General features: G+C 38.2%; 1 long non-coding RNA gene across 9 annotated transcripts; it reads left to right on the plus strand.

Moving 5' to 3' along the window:
* The first annotated feature begins 3,234 nt into the window (after positions 1 to 3,234).
* LOC146374478 (uncharacterized) lies at positions 3,235 to 9,007 on the plus strand. Of its 9 annotated transcripts, none has more exons than XR_014802067.1 (7): positions 3,235 to 3,435; positions 4,349 to 4,429; positions 6,287 to 7,049; positions 7,532 to 7,693; positions 7,946 to 8,054; positions 8,160 to 8,281; positions 8,424 to 9,007. It is a non-coding gene; the product is annotated as an uncharacterized LOC146374478 (long non-coding RNA). The 9 variants fall into 9 exon arrangements; XR_014802068.1 differs by having other exon boundaries at positions 3,235 to 3,372; XR_014802070.1 differs by lacking the exon at positions 3,235 to 3,435 and having other exon boundaries at positions 3,514 to 4,429; positions 6,287 to 6,468; positions 6,567 to 7,049.
* Positions 9,008 to 20,146: the final 11,139 nt, after the last annotated feature.

Here is a 20,146-nt window from a genome sequence, read left to right on the forward strand (position 1 = left end):
CAAATAGGTTTTAAAGCTGTTTGAGCTAAGATTTTCGAGTTATTCACAAGATGAAAACCTATACTTTGTTTCGTGCGAGAACTCCATTCAAATGCATGTAATAGTCAGAAACGCACTGTCTTGGCGAAATAAAGTGTTTTGGTACAACTTCATGAAGTTAGCTGTAACTTTTGATAGAAGGCTCAGATATACGTATTCATGGCTGTATCTTATAGAATTCAATATCCCCGTGTTGAGCAAACAGGTTTTAAAGCTGTTTGAGCTAAGATTTTCGAGTTATTCACAAGATGAAAACCTATACTTTGTTTCGTGCGAGAACTCCATTCAAATGCATGTAATAGTCAGAAACGCACTGTCTCGGCGAAATAAAGTGTTTTTGTACAACTTCATGAAGTTACCTGTAACTTTTGATAGAAGGCTCAGACACACATATTTATGGTTTTATCTTATAGAATTCTATATCCCCGTGTTGAGCAGACAGGTTTTAAAGCTGGTTGAACTAAGATTTTCGAGTTATTCACAAGATGAAAACCTTTACTTTGTTTCGTGCGAGAACTCCATTCAAATGCATGTAATAGTCAGAAACGCACTGTCTCGGCGAAATAAAGTGTTTTTGTACAACTTCATGAAGTTACCTGTAACTTTTGATAGAAGGCTCAGACACACATATTTATGGTTTTATCTTATAGAATTCAGTATCCCCGTGTTGAGCAGACAGGTTTTAAAGCTGTTTGAGCTAAGATTTTCGAGTTATTCACAAGATGAAAACCTATAATTTGTTTCGTGCGAGAACTACATTCAAATGCATGTAATAGTCAGAAACGCACTGTCTCGGCGAAATAAAGTGTTTTTGTACAACTTCATGAAGTTAGCTGTAACTTTTGATAGAAGGCTCAGATATACATATTTATGGTTTTATCTCATAGCATCCAATATCCCCGTGTTGAGCAAACAGGTTTTAAAGCTTTTTGAACTAAGATTTTCGAGTTATTCACAAGATGAAAACCTATACTTTGTTTCGTGCGAGAACTCCATTCAAATGCATGTAATAGTCAGAAACGCACTGTCTCGGCGAAATAAAGTGTTTTTGTACAACTTCATGAAGTTACATGTAACTTTTGATAGAAGGCTCAGATATACGTATTTATAGCTTTATCTTATAGAATTCTATATCCCCGTGTTGAGCAAACAGGTTTTAAAGCTGTTTGAGCTAAGATTTTCGAGTTATTCACAAGATGAAAACCTATACTTTGTTTCGTGCGAGAACTCCATTCAAATGCATGTAATAGTCATAAACGCACTGTCTCGGCGAAATAAAGTGTTTTTGTACAACTTCATGAAGTTAGCTGTAACTTTTGATAGAAGGCTCAGACACACATATTTATGGTTTTATCTCATAGAATTCAATATCCCCGTGTTGAGCAAATAGGTTTTAAAGCTGTTTGAGCTAAGATTTTCGAGTTATTCACAAGATGAAAACCTATACTTTGTTTCGTGCGAGAACTCCATTCAAATGCATGTAATAGTCAGAAACGCACTGTCTTGGCGAAATAAAGTGTTTTGGTACAACTTCATGAAGTTAGCTGTAACTTTTGATAGAAGGCTCAGATATACGTATTCATGGCTGTATCTTATAGAATTCAATATCCCCGTGTTGAGCAAACAGGTTTTAAAGCTGTTTGAGCTAAGATTTTCGAGTTATTCACAAGATGAAAACCTTTACTTTGTTTCGTGCGAGAACTACATTCAAATGCATGTAATAGTCAGAAACGCACTGTCTTGGCGAAATAAAGTGTTTTTGTACAACTTCATGAAGTTAGCTGTAACTTTTGATAGAAGGCTCAGATATACGTATTTATGGCTTTATCTTATGCAATTCAATATCCCCGTGTTGAGCAAACAGGTTTTAAAGCTGTTTGAGCTAAGATTTTCGAGTTATTCACAAGATGAAAACCTATACTTTGTTTCGTGCGAGAACTACATTCAAATGCATGTAATAGAAACGCACTGTCTTGGCGAAATAAAGTGTTTTGGTACAACTTCATGAAGTTAGCTGTAACTTTTGATAGAAGGCTCAGATATACGTATTTATGGCTTTATCTTATAGAATTCTATATCCCCGTGTTAAGCAGACAGGTTTTAAAGCTGTTTGAGCTAAGATTTTCGAGTTATTCACAAGATGAAAACCTATACTTTGTTTCGTGCGAGAACTCCATTCAAATGCATGTAATAGTCAGAAACGCACTGTCTCGGCGAAATAATGTGTTTTTGTACAACTTCATGAAGTTAGCTGTAAGTTTTGATAGAAGGCTCAGACACACATATTTATGGTTTTATCTCATAGAATTCAATATCCCCGTGTTGAGCAGACAGGTTTTAAAGCTGTGTGAGCTAAGATTTTCGAGTTATTCACAAGATGAAAACCTATACTTTGTTTTCTGGCGAGAACTCCATTCAAATGCATGTAATAGAAACGCACTGTCTTGGCGAAATAAAGTGTTTTTGTACAACTTCATGAAGTTACATGTAACTTTTGATAGAAGGCTCAGACACACATATTTATGGCTTTATCTTATAGAATTCTATATCCCCGTGTTGAGCAAACAGGTTTTAAAGCTGGTTGAGCTAAGATTTTCGAGTTATTCACAAGATGAAAACCTATACTTTGTTTCGTGCGAGAACTCCATTCAAATGCATGTAATAGTCAGAAACGTACTGTCTCGGCGAAATAGTGTTTTTGTACAACTTCATGAAGTTACATGTAACTTTTGATAGAAAGCTCAGATATACGTATTCATGGCTTTATCTTATAGAATTCTATATCCCCGTTTTTTCATAAACTTCATAGATTCTTCTTGCCTGTGGGCGTCAAACTATACCCCCCCCCCCTCCTTTCTGTAACTATCAAAACTATCATAGTCTAAAACTATCATCTCATATCAAAACTATCATAATCACATTATCTGACTTTATCAGTTATAACAATGAGAAACGGTAAACAATTTGGCAAATAAATGACTTATAATTGTGCTTACCTGGTCCAGATGATCCACAGCCCCTTTGCATTTGTTATAATCCAGGATGATGTGGGGCTTTCTCTTCCCAGAGTCCTGGACTTGTAGCTCACGGTGCCTGGTGCTCAATAAGACAACATTTTTTCTTTGCTTGGGGATGTAGGAAACCACAGCCTTGTCCCCCTGTAGCGACCTGGACGGGATAGACGATCATCGAATCTTGCTGCCCGATTAATTTGCTCAAATCTTTTTTTTGACATGGTAGCAGGAAACAGAAGAGCCCTGTCTCCCCATCCCACAGGCTTGTTGTCGTTTCATGTTGAGACCTGTACAGGCCAGCCAGCATCACAAGCCCCATGTAAGCCTGCAACTCCTCCTCATCCATGTCCTTCCAGTCTTTTACTGACCTGTTGCCCTGCAGGTTGGTGAAATGCAGGATTAGCTGCATAATGTCCTCTGCAAAAAAAAGATGGAAAGTGCTCACAGTTCTGCTGATCCTACGAATTGCATAATGGGTTGGTCCTGGGGTTAAAATGGGAGGAGGAAAAAATGGCAGGACCTCTTCATGTGTGGGTTGCCACATGATTTCTCCATTTTTAGATCTCCACTGGCCATCCTCCAGTCTTGTCTCTTCCTCCTTCTCCTCCTCCTCCTCCTCACACGAGCTGCAAAGCTCCTCGGTGCCTGGCAAAAATTCTTCTTCGCTGTCAGAAGTATCTCCACTGCTTGTGGTATCGTTTTCACTTTCTGAAGAGTGCAAAACTGCAGCAACAGCCTCCTCTAAACTGAGTGCACGCTTCATTGTGTCTGTGCAGAAATGACCACTCAGACCAGGCTGCAAAGTATTCTCATAGACTTCAAAGGTGCACCTGAATAAACATGCTATACCATACAGCCAATAAGAGAGAGGAGGCTCACTCTTGATCAAGAAAAAACATAAACGCACGCCTTTGATCTCTCTCCCCCTCTCTCTCTCTCTCTCTCACACACACACACACACACACACACACACACACACACACACACACACACACATGCACATACATACACACACAATACCATTTTATGGTGGTTAGCTGTTTTATTGTCATGCGTTTTACAAGGTAAGATAACCATGTCCTGCATTCAAAACCACTGAAAATGTCTATGGTGGTGCTGTGCCTAATATTGTGCTGGTGTATGCTGGGTAATGGCACAGCTAGCGACTGGGTGACTTTATTCACCCGCTTCGGCTGTTATCAGTCCATACAATGGGCGTTATTAGCACAAACCAGTCCCATAGATATGGACCATCTCCTGCTAGATTGTTCAGAAGGTTGTTCTCATCCATCCAGATGGAGGATCACTAACAGGAGCGTGGGGAGACTCCAGAATCCACTCTGGCTGGAATCCGCTGGATACAGCAGTGTTTACAGGTAAGACCATTTAAACGGACAGCATTTATAGAATGACTATTAAAAGTCAGCGAGTGTCAATAATGTTAATGTGGTTATGTTAGTAATACACCGAGTGCTAATATAACAGCTTTAAGATGCATTTGTAGATATTATTACGTGTTTTACCGTCTTTATGGTGCTAGCTTAACGTTACGGTGTAAACGTTAGCTTATATTGTAGTAAAGCTGTTACTGTTTAAACGATGTTAGCACAGAAATATTAGCTTCTGTCATGACTGATGAAGGTACTAGTTAATAAAGTTTCCAGTAAAGTGTTTAATCGCAGCCACAGATTGACAGCAAATATCTCGATTAGCTTCAGTGCATCTATAATAAATATGTGCAAGTTTCAGTGCTTCGTTTAAACTGTATGATACTTATACTGACCCAGGGTCAGTGTAAAATACAATCCTAGCTGTGTGAACAAAGCCTGGCTCCTTTAATCCTGCATGACAAACCTCAGGATGCAGGTTATTATTACTCTTTCCTGCTGACACACCTGTCACACCTGAGAGTCAGCTAGAAACGTACAGTGACGTGGACATCATGCAAAGACTGCCAGACTCTGTAATACTGCAAATGATCAGTGACTCAAGTTAACACTAAACTTTAAACGGTACCTCTGTGTCTCTGTGTGTCTCTGAACATCTAGGATTGAGTCAGGCTGCATCAGCTGAAGCTGTTATTTGTATATATCAGTATTTTTTTTAATTCAGGTGTGGGGAAAATACGTAAGACTGCAGTGAAGCGATGCACGAGATTAATCCCTGGCCAAAGGTATCGTACTTAAATCAGACTACTGATCCAGCCACATCAGCCTTTTGTGAGGTCTGTTTAAAGTAGACTAAAAATGAACTGCAGGTTCCTGAGAGGTGGACTGTGAGCACAGAAACACATGTTCATACATACAGCTGCAGCAAACTTACATTAATTTTAAATAGATTTGTTACTCTGATGTCTGTCTCTGTGTTAGTCCTCTGACAGACTGGTGACCTGTCCAGGTGTGCTCTACCTATGACTACTGGGACAGGCTCTAGCCTCTGTAATAGAATTTTTCTGATATTTTCATTTAAAGTATTTAAGTGCTTATGCATATGCTTAGTTGTGACACTGTTATAGACTGTTCAGTGAAAGTTTCTAAAACTAGATGAACTTACTTCAGCGTCAGCAGTTTGAGAAAACAACTCCCTTTACAGGTGCTGATAAGGCCAAGGGCACAAAACAGCTTAACCATTGATCCGTTAGGTTTCATAGCGAGACACGTGAAGTGTGGTAGGATCAGTTTGTAACTTCCTCCCTCTTCCTTGGAATGCATAAAGGAGTAGGAGCACAACTTCTGTGGCAGCGCTGACATGACTGAACTGTGATGTTTGATGTGTGTTGGCTCTCCTGTGCGCAGTAATAAATAGCTTGATCACAGCTCTTTCTGTGTTGCAGACTTTATTTAAAAAATTCCACGACACCCCCCCACCCTCCCACTGTGAACCTGAATTGAATATTCAGAAGACATTTGTTTAAATAGTTCTAGAAATCTGAGCTGTTGGTGTGTCCTTGGATTGTGTGGTAATAATATTTGAGCCTGCAATCTTTCTTACTGAATCTCTACTATGAGTCATGTTACCTGAGATTAATTCTATGTTTACCTGTCAGCCTGGACGAATGTGCTGTGTGAAGGAAATTAAATTAAATCAGATCTGAACTGCGTACATTTAAGGAACCTGTTCATATTTAATTGAAATATGAACCAGTGTTTTTTTTTGATTGCTGATTCCAAGATAGTCTTTGTGGAAATCGTGTTTGGCTTTTTGTTATTTTAATTCTCTTTTCTGTTTTCCAGAACAGTTCTCCACAGTCACTGTCCACATGGGTCAGTGGGACCAAGAAGCACTCTGCTAATGTGTGGACTCTGACCAGCAACATCCAGCAAGACCCAGACAGCGTTTTCTATCTCCCAGCTGGAGGTTTTTGTTTGTCTGTGACTGGAGAGTCAGATTTTTGTTGAGCTTCACACTTGCAGAGGTAAGTCAGTTTGCAGAGATCCCTCCCACCCTGGCTTTTATGTGCTAGATTTCTTATCTGAAACAGTAATATTTCAGTGACTGCTGCTTATACCACAGGTTAATACACTCTACTGATCCCTGATAGGAGAATCATCAATTTTGCCAACAAAGAAGCCTGGTGGATGTTTGTTTACAGTCTGATGATGGGACATCATGCTCTGCATCTTCAAAGTTTGCCTCCTCATTATTATTCATACCCAGTAATGTGAAGTATGCTTATATCTACTATAAAGGAACCAACCTGGTGCTCTTCATTTATGGAGGCTGTTGAGTCTGAATGTTGGATGTTGTGTATCTCGTGTTCTCTGGGCTTTGTTGTCCTCAGTCTTTTTGCAGGATCAGAAAACAAAACCAGGAGGCGCGTAAATGTTTCTTCTCCATGATGTTTCTTCAAATGTTTCTTCTGGATGATAAGACTGTGACACGGGATGCCACCTTTGGTCTTGTTATGAAGCAAAGCTCAGGAAGAAGTGTGATTAAATGGTACCCACATGTTGAGAAGGATGTACAGGGGCACCTGCAGCCAAATCCAAGCTTCAGGTTAGTTGTAGTTGCAGAACGCTATAGGACTGAGACATCTAAGGCATCAAATGTTTGATTAAACGGATGAAAAAGAGAAGTTTCTTCCCTATAATTATCACTTCTTAAAATCTGTAGCAACTTCAAGTCTGTCATGCTGAGCATGCTCAGAATGTGACAATATATTTTTGTTCAATATTTAATTTCTTTCAGTTGCAATTGTTAAATGAAAAAAAAAAAAATTCTTATAATTTAGCAAACTAATTTATCAAAAAAATATATATACATATATCTGTATTAGTTTTAATGAATTAATTTGACACCTGTATTGAAAATACCATATTGTATTCATACAGAATCAGTATGGTATCATTGTTTGTCTGTTCACTGATTGTTGAAACTAAGAGCTAGTTTGATCTGTTTAGATCTAAAGTATCCAAAGTTGAGCTCTAATGTTTCCTCACCCTTGTGTGTGTGATATGTGATTTCCTACATGCTGGCAGAGCAGAGCGGCAGTTTGTGCTCACAGATGGTGACGGTGTGGAGAGACGGTGGTGTTTCCTCAGAAGAACCAGCAGAGTCACAAAGGGCACCAGTCCATCTCAACACCTTGACTTGCTGACTGATGTTCGTCTGCACTGCACAGAGGAAATCAACTGACCGAGGTTTGTCCAGTGACGTGTTATGAAATGTATATTTGTTTTATGCTGACAGATATGTTTTTCTTGACAGAGGCTCTGCAGAGGTTAGACAAAGCAGAGAAAATATGTGCTTTACATTTTACGTTGATTTATTGAGATATTTGTTGCCTGATGTTCAGCAGGACTGGAGAAATAGAATCAAAGGAAGATGTTTCTGATGTTTTTGTAATGATGTAAGTAAATCTTCAATATTATTTATTTGCTTGGTTATATTAGGAGTGTTTCTGAGTGAGGGGGAGAGGAGTCATCATCCAGGTAAAGTGACGTGGATCAGTGGATACACTTGTCTCCCCTTTAAAGGAGACGATCCAAGTCATCCTTAAATGTTAGTGCTTTCAAATACACAAACATTTTTAAAGGACAAAAATGAACATCCAACTTTGACTGTAATACAAAATAAATCTTTGCATGTGTGTTTTCAAACTCTCAGATGGGCAGCATATCAGTCTTGGACTGTCTAACCTGCCGGAGCAGCATTGAATGATCACCACACATGAGCATGTTCCTGCAACATTCAGCATCTGATCTGTCATCTGTGTGCTTCTGCTTTTGGTAAGTAGAGTTACCCAACTCCAGTAACTCTAAACACATGCCATCCATTTCTAACGGCCTGGTTACTTCCTGTCAGTTACTTTAGAAACCATGTGGTCACCTGACCTAACACTGTTTCTTCTTCTTCCCCTTAATGTTGAAGTGTCAAATGTCAAACAGCTGGAGAGGAAACTACACCAGTGTACTGGGACGTTTCAGTAACACGTGCCAGATGCTGTTCCTTCATGGTGACATCACCAGAGACAGTCCCGCCCACCTCAGGACCCATTGATTATGATGATTATAATGATGACAGCGAGCGGAACTAAGACTGTAAAAATCCACGACCAGAATGTTTAGATGCTTTCTAATTATTAATGAATACTGAGAGCCTCTTTCTGTGTTTTGTCTGTTTTGAGTTTTTACCTCATTTGTTACTAACAAAGTTCACCAAACTCACATAGTTTACATTCTGTATGTTTCCATCAAGGTTTATTTTCTTAGAAATCATAGTTTTTCTCCCTTTCTCTTTTTCTCTTTTGTAATTGATGATAATTCAGTGAATATACTGCGCTGCTTCCTTTTATTGCGTCACACATTGCTTTAAGTTTTTCAGTGTCCAGTTATTTTTTACGGCTGTTTGAATTCTCTGAATGTTTGACCCTGTAGACTGTTTGATGGACTGCTTGTCTTCCTGTTTGTAACCGCCGCCTGTTTTTGACTAAAGATTTGGATTTCTGACTTTAACACAGCCTCTGCGTGTCCTCCCTTTCTGTTCTCTTCCTCTGTGAATGTGTTGCATGTGTCACAGATTCATTTTATTAACAGCTTTCCCACAGTGAGTTGCATCAGCATTCATTCACAGCACATTTCAGAAGGATTCAGATTAATACAGTGATCTTATAGTCAGAATTATCCTGACAGAGTGCCACTGTAAATTATCTTTCATCAGGTAAATTTTAAAGTTCAGTATTTCAAAGCAGGAGTTATGAAGAATCATATTGGCATTTAGGACTGTAACAATATGTACTTACAAACTTAAAGTTTTTTAATTATGTTAGGATATTGGAAGACAATCAACTTTTAGTGTTTTCCGCATATTAATTATTCTGAAATAGAGACGGTGACCCTAACTGTACAGAAGCACTAAACAACTGACAATCTAACAGACATCATTGGCCTGAGCCGTCATGCACAGTGAGTCTGATCCTTTGCTGTGAGAGTATGACAAGCATGTTTCTGGTCAGTTTGGAAGAAATAATATCACAATGTTGATCTTTTTTTCAATATTCCTTCTCTTTTACACCATAAACTGTGATCAAAGCTACTTATGTTCACAGCATGTAATAATACTGACAGTCCAGAGCATTGTGGTCTGTTGAGCTAGGGTTAGGGTTAGCAATTCAGACATATGTAATCAATATTAAACGTCTCTGACGTGGGCCACTGTCCACGGTGTTGGGAAATCCATACCAGGCTGGAACGAGTCAAGGTAGGTGAGCATCCACGAGAAGACAGCAGATGCATCCTACTAATACTGACAGGACCAGGAGACTCCAGAAACCGAGCATCTTCTCTTCAGTGCCATCCTCTCCTGTCACCCTCTCTGCCCGCAGCTCTTTGAGTATGGGGTAGATAAGGGCGCAGAGAAACCCTTATTACTAATTTGTATTATAATTCAATTTTCATGAAATATTCATATTCAGTATCGGTCCTTTTATATTATAACCACGTATCCACCCAGACTCATGGTGGGGCAGGGCTCTGTCCTGGGATGCTTGAGTACAAGGTCATGTACACCTTGCCAGGTATCCAGTCTGTCAGAATTGTTTTCAATATTTGGTTCAAAAACATGAGTGACAACAAAAATCCAACTAGGATTCTTGCATATGATGAATGAAGTCTGTCTTTGACTGTATTGTCCAGCTGATCCATCAAACCCCCAGCAGGTGAACCTTATTCATGACATAACACCGCAACAATGTAAAAAATTAAACAGCAACAGTCTAAATGTAAAGTGCATTCTAAAGTCCTCTTCAATAAATTGTATGCAAAGAGTAATTCAGGTCACTACAGAACCCAGAGTCTTCATCATTAAATCTCTGGTTGCTTCATTTTTCTATCCTATATCAGATACTTTAAGGTTAGGTTAGGTAAACTTGCATTCTCATGGTGAGGCAAAGTGCTTTATGTGTGTGTGTGCGTGTCATGAACGGCTATAAAAGGCCTATAATTAAAGAACAAAGCGGGGTTTGAGTTCGAGTTGCGGCAGACTGTCACTACTTGTAAATGGAACGCAGCCTTCCTACGGCGGACAGCTAATAACAGGAATCGGACGCGGTCCACCCAAGTGCACAGCAACCACCATAGCAACCGCCTAGCATGACCTTAAAAACATATTCTGTCTTCATAACTATCAAAAACGTGAAATGATTTGCAAAGTGTGAAAGTGTTACAGCTGCAGAGAGCTATGGCGGTATCTTTGGAAGCTGTTTACATAGCTAATAATATACGATGTAACTATGGAGACAGTCAGTCACGTGAGCTAGCGGTGCACGTTTACTACAGTAAATAAGGTGATTGTGTGCACAGCGTCCACACGCTGCAGAGGGTAAAGACATTACTTCAGTATTGTTTTATATTGATATATATTTGCCTTCTGTTGACCATCACCTCAGGTTCACCATTACAGCTTCAGCATACAGATGCACACTGTCTAAATATGAACACATTCAAAACTCATGTCTCAGAAATAAGCACAGCTGTTCATGTTTGTCATTAGTTTTATTTGTAAGAAAATTATGAACTTCATATTGTGCATCAAATAAAAGAACATTTCACAACTCTGAGTCAACAGAAACAGGTAACAGAAATGTCTCTAATGTAGACATGTACAGTGTAGTGTAAGCATTAAAAGATTATAAAGGAAACACTAACATTTATGTGAAACTAATTGTAATAAAAAATGAGCAGGTGCTTTATAGATTTAAAAGAAAGAATCTGAAAACAACACTTTTTTGGTCTAAGTGATCAAAGTAGAAAACAGAACTGATGTTCAAGAACAAACCGTAGCTGCACTAATATTACACATCTCGATCGTTGTAGTGAACAGACATGTTGCTTTTAAAACCACATGCAGTGTGTGGCCATGACTGTTCACTGAGACCATGAACGCCACTTCGCTGAAGCATTCTTCTTCTTCTTCTTCTTCTTGCCATTAAATTGGAAGCAGAAGGAGCACGAGCTGATTTGATCTACTGAAAGGAAAAAGCAGAACATCTGAGCTGAAACCAGTCAGCTGAAATCATTAAGACAGGAACAATCATTCAATGCAGTGTCTCAGGTGGCTTAGCCTGTTACAACTGTTGATACAAGCTAAATACGGTTAACACACAGTGTCAGGGAGCTCCAGTGTGGGAACTTTTGTAGTCATTTAACTTTCATCCATTCATTCATTTCATTCAGGAGGAAGAAATGCCAGGTTGGTGCAGGCTGGTTACATGCATTTGGTCCCATGCTGTCTTTAACTAAATGACTTGGTTCATTTTATGGCTGGGCTGTATGTGGGGTTATATCATGTTATTTGGGCAGGAGTACCTGTCCCCTGTTAGACTTAGAGAGTTTCTCCATAAGTAGAGTTTCTAACTCTTCTAGCACATCTGTGGCTGACAGCTTTTTGGTGGCTCTTTTTACCCCACACTGGTTGTGAGTGTGTAAATAGCCCCACTAGTTCTTTTGGGTTGCAGTTAACTTGGGAGGAAGGGGTGGGTATGCCATGACTAGATGAATAACAATTATCTGGGATACATAAATTTCATAATGCATGCATATATCTCTATCAATTAAACCTGGCCTGAGGGCTGCCATTTTTTACATTCAGTTATTTCTCTTAGAAATGTTGGAACTAAATAATGAATGTGTTACAGTTAAAGTGAAACACTGGTCAGTGTAAATGGCTCATTGGGACACAGAAACCTTTAAATTAAACCTGATATCTAGTGTTAAACAATATCAAAGCTGTAAAAGATGTTTACAGTCAGAATTTATAAAACTATGATTGTAAATAAATTCAAACAAGTGAGCTTTTCTCTTCGTGCTGAATATCAACACTGTGATTTCTTAGACTGTAAGCTTTACTTTAGCACAACCAGTTGTAGAAGCCGTCACTTCAAATGTCTTTTGATAACAAGAAAAAAATACCTTTTCAGTCCACGGCCTGAAGTTCTTCTCCGACATCTTCTGCCATCAGCTTTGTCTGCTGGTTTGAAGACAATAAACCACAAAAAAGATGATTTAGTCACTTTGTCTGCGTCATGCAGCTCGAATGTGTCGTGTAACGATGTTGAATAGCCGTCGTTATCCCTCTGCTGCGTCAGTAGGATTGTACTGTACAGCATCTCATTGATATGTGAGGAATGCTAATGTAACACGATAACAGACTTACATCATTAAAATATAAAGGGCAGGAGATATTTAGATATTTTTTATATTTATATTACATTTTATAGCTGACGGATATTACTAAATAGATAGAATTTACTAAATAGCTGGATGAACATGAAAAATATGTCTATAATAACAAATGACCATGAGAGCCAGTAGAATTAATTCAACTGGACACTCAAAAGATGTCCTTAAATGCTCTTTAAGTGTGTTACGGATTCAAATATTGGGGATGGATACAAGAGGAAAAACCAAAATAACAACACTGGTCCGGCCGGGTTGAGTCAACCGATGATTTTAATGATCACACGCGTGGGAGATGGACACCGTACGCAGACAGCATCAGATCTCAAAATGGTGGAGCATTGATCAAACTCTTATAGCCTCTAGTGGCCCCCACCTAATCATAAAAGCCTAAACATTCACATTCTTTCTCTCACACAGTGCCTAAGCTACGACCTTGGCTCCCTGTTTATCTGCTCCTGCTGAGATGGGACAGAAAACTCCAGTATGTTCTGTTCTCTTCTAATCAGACAAATAAGGCGATGACTTCCTGCGAACAGTATTTCTTATAACTCAGCAGTATAATGCATCATAAAACAATATCATTCATTCACAATCAACCAGCAGTCTAATGTAATGCAAATCAGTTTAACAAATGCAATAGTTATCACCTCCTTCTAATTCAGGAGAATAATGCAAACTAAAACTACATAATAATTCACAATCTTTAATTAAGGGTCTAACATGGCATAAAATAATATTATAATCTCACAAGTGGCAGAACAGATTAACAAACAGTTAATCGCTTACTTGAGATGAAATCTGCTCAGCTACTTTGAAAACAGCTTCTAAGTGGTTCCTCCTTTAACAGGATGACTGCTCAGGGGTAAGGCCATCATGCAATCCAGCAACCTTTATGGTTCTGCTTTGATTCACCAGGAACTATTAGGGAAACCTTCCAGCGCCTCCTGTGAAAGACACAGGCATAAACACACAAACATTTATTAACATGTTCCACAGTGTTCCAGTTTGATTTTCTCATCCTGTGGACAACAACGTACATGGATGCAGGTTTATTGTTAACTTTTGTAAGGTTTATTTAGTGAACATATCCAGCTGCAGCTCCACTGTGATCCTGAACTGGATAAGCACTTAAGAAAATGTGTCAATAAATGGACATACATCAACTTACTATATTTATCCAAACAGACTGGACCAATAATGCTTCACTGAGTTAGAGACTTTAACAGACTCTTCTATGTAAGAATGTCTCGTGCTGATATACCTGCAAACTTGACAACAAAGGTTTTTCAGACTGCATGTAGCTGTCCTCTATGTCAGCTAACACATTTACATTTATGTCACACTTATTTCTGCTTTCCCATTTTATAATTATTACTTACATTTTGATTAGATACCTTGAGTTTGTAAATGATCAGATTACATAATTGGAATACAATGTATCCAGTTCAGGATTGCGGGAGGATGAAGCCTATCCCAGCTGATACAGGACAAAGACAGGCTGCCAGTTTATTGCAGGGCTAACACAATATGTGTAACAGAAAATCCACTTAAATGTTTGATATTTGTTATAATAATCATAATTATGACTATTATTTAAAGGTTTCTTCATAAATACATTTTGATTTTTTATAACCCCTAAAATACAAACCTGAGCTGTTTCAGATTCTGACCTCTGACCTCAGTGACCTGGCTATGTCCTCACTGCAGCTCCCTCTTGGAAGTACGTCTGCTTCTTGTCTTCCCCCAGTGTTGACCGCCTGCCCTTGATATCACGTACTGTAACTGAGGAACAAAAAAGGACAAACACTTGCCTTCATTTAAGAAGTAGATTCATACAGAGATAATCTATGGAAACACACTAGTTCAACCTTTGGGAGGAATCAGTTCCTGTGAAACATTTCTGTAAATGAACATCATGTGGAGAATGAATGAAATGAGTTCTTCAGGTGACTCAGCAGTCCCACACTGACAAATGAAATCTAGTTAAACTATTAAGCATATTTGCTCTTCTGAAATCTGTGTTAAACAACAACAAACATAAATTAGTAACAAAAATACAGCTGAGTAGAGGCTTTACAAACCACCAGCAGCCACAATGCTAAATTTTAATCTTCAGATGTTTCTGAGCCGTCTTCAACCTGCTTTTAACACATTAAAGTCCCACAGTCAATGCAGCCTGACTCAATCCTAAATGTTCAGCACACAGAGACACAGAGGTACCGTTTAAAGTTTAGTGTTAACCTGAGTCACTGATCATTTACAGTATTACAGAGTCTGGCAGTCTTTGCATGATGTCCACGTCACTGTACGTTTCTAGCTGACTCTCAGGTGTGACAGGTGTGCCAGCAGGAAAGAGTAATAATAACCTGCATCCTGAGGTTTGTCATGCAGGATTAAAGGAGCCAGGCTTTGTTCACACAGCTAGGATTGTATTTTACACTGACCCTGGGTCAGTATAAGTATCATACAGTTTAAACGAAGCACTGAAACTTGCACATATTTATTATAGATGTACTGAAGCTAATCGAGATATTTGCTGTCAATCTGTGGCTGCGATTAAACACTTTACTGGAAACTTTATTAACTAGTAACTTCATCAGTCATGACAGAAGCTAATATTTCTGTGCTAACATCGTTTAAACAGTAACAGCTTTACTACAATATAAGCTAACGTTTACACCGTAACTTTAAGCTAGCACCATAAAGATGGTAAAACACGTAATAATATCTACAAATGCATCTTAAAGCTGTTATATTAGCACTCGGTGTATTACTAACATAACCACATTAACATTATTGACACTCGCTGACTTTTAATAGTCATTCTATAAATGCTGTCCGTTTAAATGGTCTTACCTGTAAACACTGCTGTATCCAGCGGATTCCAGCCAGAGTGGATTCTGGAGTCTCCCCACGCTCCTGTTAGTGATCCTCCATCTGGATGGATGATAACAACCTTCTGAACAATCTAGCAGGAGATGGTCCATATCTATGGGACTGATTTGTGCTAATAACGCCATTTCATATAGACAGCTGTAAATTTTGATAGAAGACTCAGACACACATAAATATGGCTTTGCCTTATAGAATTCAGCATCTCCGTGCTGGGGAAATAGGTTTTGCAGCTGTTTGAGCTAAGATTTTCAAGTTATTCACAAAATGAAAACCTATACTTTGTTTCGTGGGAGAACGCCATTCAAATGCATGTAATAGTCAGAAACGCACTAACGTGATGAAATAAAGCGTTTTTGTACAACTTCTTAAACATAGCTGTAACTTTTGAGAGAAGGCTCAGACACACATATTTATGGCTTTATCTCATAGAATTCTATATCCCCGTGTTGAGCAAACAGGTTTTAAAGCTGGTTGAGCTAAGATTTTCGAGTTATTCACAAGATGAAAACCTATACTTTGTTTTCTGACGAGAACTCCATTCAAATGCATGTAATAGTCAGAAACGCACTGTCTCGGCGAAATAAAGTGTTTTTGTACAACTTCATGAAGTTAGCTGTAACTTTTGATAGAAGGCTCAGACACACATATTTATGGTTTTATCTCATAGAATTCAATATCCCCGTGTTGAGCAAACAGGTTTTAAAGCTGTTTGAGCTAAGATTTTCGAGTTATTCACAAGATGAAAACCTATACTTTGTTTCGTGCGAGAACTCCATTCAAATGCATGTAATAGTCAGAAACGCACTATCTCGGCGAAATAAAGTGTTTTGGTACAACTTCATGAAGTTACATGTAACTTTTGATAGAAGGCTCAGATATACGTGTTTATGGTTTTATCTCATGGAATTCTATATCCCCGTGTTGAGCAGACAGGTTTTAAAGCTGGTTGAGCTAAGATTTTCGAGTTATTCACAAGATGAAAACCTATACTTTGTTTCGTGCGAGAACTCCATTCAAATGCATGTAATAGTCATAAACGCACTGTCTCGGCGAAATAAAGTGTTTTTGTACAACTTCATGAAGTTAGCTGTAACTTTTGATAGAAGGCTCAGACACACATATTTATGGTTTTATCTCATAGAATTCAGTATCCCCGTGTTGAGCAAACAGGTTTTAAAGCTGGTTGAACTAAGATTTTCGAGTTATTCACAAGATGAAAACCTATACTTTGTTTCGTGCGAGAACTCCATTCAAATGCATGTAATAGTCAGAAACGCACTGTCTCGGCGAAATAAAGTGTTTTTGTACAACTTCATGAAGTTACCTGTAACTTTTGATAGAAGGCTCAGACACACATATTTATGGTTTTATCTTATAGAATTCTATATCCCCGTGTTGAGCAAACAGGTTTTAAAGCTGGTTGAACTAAGATTTTCGAGTTATTCACAAGATGAAAACATATACTTTGTTTCGTGCGAGAACTCCATTCAAATGCATGTAATAGTCAGAAACGCACTGTCTCGGCGAAATAAAGTGTTTTTGTACAACTTCATGAAGTTACCTGTAACTTTTGATAGAAGGCTCAGACACACATATTTATGGTTTTATCTTATAGAATTCTATATCCCCGTGTTGAGCAAACAGGTTTTAAAGCTGGTTGAACTAAGATTTTCGAGTTATTCACAAGATGAAAACCTTTACTTTGTTTCGTGCGAGAACTCCATTCAAATGCATGTAATAGTCAGAAACGCACTGTCTCGGCGAAATAAAGTGTTTTGGTACAACTTCATGAAGTTACATGTAACTTTTGATAGAAGGCTCAGACACACATATTTATGGTTTTATCTCATAGAATTCTATATCCCCGTGTTGAGCAGACAGGTTTTAAAGCTGGTTGAGCTAAGATTTTCGAGTTATTCACAAGATGAAAACCTATACTTTGTTTCGTGCGAGAACTCCATTCAAATGCATGTAATAGTCAGAAACGCACTGTCTCGGCGAAATAAAGTGTTTTTGTACAACTTCATGAAGTTAGCTGTAACTTTTGATAGAAGGCTCAGACACACATATTCATGGTTTTATCTCATAGAATTCTATATCCCCGTGTTGAGCAGACAGGTTTCAAAGCTGGTTGAGCTAAGATTTTCGAGTTATTCACAAGATGAAAACCTATACTTTGTTTCGTGCGAGAACTCCATTCAAATGCATGTAATAGTCAGAAACGCACTGTCTCGGCGAAATAAAGTGTTTTGGTACAACTTCATGAAGTTACATGTAACTTTTGATAGAAGGCTCAGACACACATATTTATGGTTTTATCTCATAGAATTCTATATCCCCGTGTTGAGCAAATAGGTTTTAAAGCTGGTTGAGCTAAGATTTTCGAGTTATTCACAAGATGAAAACCTATACTTTGTTTCGTGCGAGAACTCCATTCAAATGCATGTAATAGTCAGAAACGCACTGTCTCGGCGAAATAAAGTGTTTTTGTACAACTTCATGAAGTTAGCTGTAACTTTTGATAGAAGGCTCAGACACACATATTTATGGTTTTATCTCATAGAATTCAGTATCCCCGTGTTGAGCAAACAGGTTTCAAAGCTGTTTGAGCTAAGATTTTCGAGTTATTCACAAGATGAAAACCTATACTTTGTTTCGTGCGAGAACTCCATTCAAATGCATGTAATAGTCAGAAACGCACTGTCTCGGCGAAATAAAGTGTTTTGGTACAACTTCATGAAGTTACATGTAACTTTTGATAGAAGGCTCAGACACACATATTTATGGTTTTATCTCATAGAATTCTATATCCCCGTGTTGAGCAGACAGGTTTTAAAGCTGGTTGAGCTAAGATTTTCGAGTTATTCACAAGATGAAAACCTTTACTTTGTTTCGTGCGAGAACTCCATTCAAATGCATGTAATAGTCATAAACGCACTGTCTCGGCGAAATAAAGTGTTTTTGTACAACTTCATGAAGTTAGCTGTAACTTTTGATAGAAGGCTCAGACACACATATTCATGGTTTTATCTCATAGAATTCAATATCCCCGTGTTGAGCAGACAGGTTTTAAAGCTGGTTGAGCTAAGATTTTCGAGTTATTCACAAGATGAAAACCTATACTTTGTTTCGTGCGAGAACTCCATTCAAATGCATGTAATAGTCATAAACGCACTGTCTCGGCGAAATAAAGTGTTTTTGTACAACTTCATGAAGTTAGCTGTAACTTTTGATAGAAGGCTCAGACACACATATTTATGGTTTTATCTCATAGAATTCAGTATCCCCGTGTTGAGCAAACAGGTTTTAAAGCTGGTTGAACTAAGATTTTCGAGTTATTCACAAGATGAAAACCTTTACTTTGTTTCGTGCGAGAACTCCATTCAAATGCATGTAATAGTCAGAAACGCACTGTCTCGGCGAAATAAAGTGTTTTTGTACAACTTCATGAAGTTACCTGTAACTTTTGATAGAAGGCTCAGACACACATATTTATGGTTTTATCTCATAGAATTCTATATCCCCGTGTTGAGCAAACAGGTTTTAAAGCTGGTTGAACTAAGATTTTCGAGTTATTCACAAGATGAAAACCTTTACTTTGTTTCGTGCGAGAACTCCATTCAAATGCATGTAATAGTCAGAAACGCACTGTCTCGGCGAAATAAAGTGTTTTGGTACAACTTCATGAAGTTACATGTAACTTTTGATAGAAGGCTCAGACACACATATTTATGGTTTTATCTCATAGAATTCTATATCCCCGTGTTGAGCAGACAGGTTTTAAAGCTGGTTGAGCTAAGATTTTCGAGTTATTCACAAGATGAAAACCTATACTTTGTTTCGTGCGAGAACTCCATTCAAATGCATGTAATAGTCAGAAACGCACTGTCTCGGCGAAATAAAGTGTTTTTGTACAACTTCATGAAGTTAGCTGTAACTTTTGATAGAAGGCTCAGACACACATATTTATGGTTTTATCTCATAGAATTCAATATCCCCGTGTTGAGCAAACAGGTTTTAAAGCTGGTTGAGCTAAGATTTTCGAGTTATTCACAAGATGAAAACCTATACTTTGTTTTCTGGCGAGAACTCCATTCAAATGCATGTAATAGTCAGAAACGCACTGTCTTGGCGAAATAAAGTGTTTTTGTACAACTTCATGAAGTTAGCTGTAACTTTTGATAGAAGGCTTAGACACACATATTTATGGTTTTATCTCATAGAATTCAATATCCCCGTGTTGAGCAAACAGGTTTTAAAGCTGGTTGAGCTAAGATTTTCGAGTTATTCACAAGATGAAAACCTATACTTTGTTTTCTGACGAGAACTCCATTCAAATGCATGTAATAGTCAGAAACGCACTGTCTCGGCGAAATAAAGTGTTTTTGTACAACTTCATGAAGTTAGCTGTAACTTTTGATAGAAGGCTTAGACACACATATTTATGGTTTTATCTCATAGAATTCAATATCCCCGTGTTGAGCAAACAGGTTTTAAAGCTGGTTGAACTAAGATTTTCGA

This window comes from Perissodus microlepis, chromosome 13 (assembly GCF_051167445.1).
Source record: "Perissodus microlepis isolate ML-2025 ecotype Zambia chromosome 13, ASM5116744v1, whole genome shotgun sequence".
Taxonomy (NCBI): domain Eukaryota; kingdom Metazoa; phylum Chordata; class Actinopteri; order Cichliformes; family Cichlidae; genus Perissodus; species Perissodus microlepis.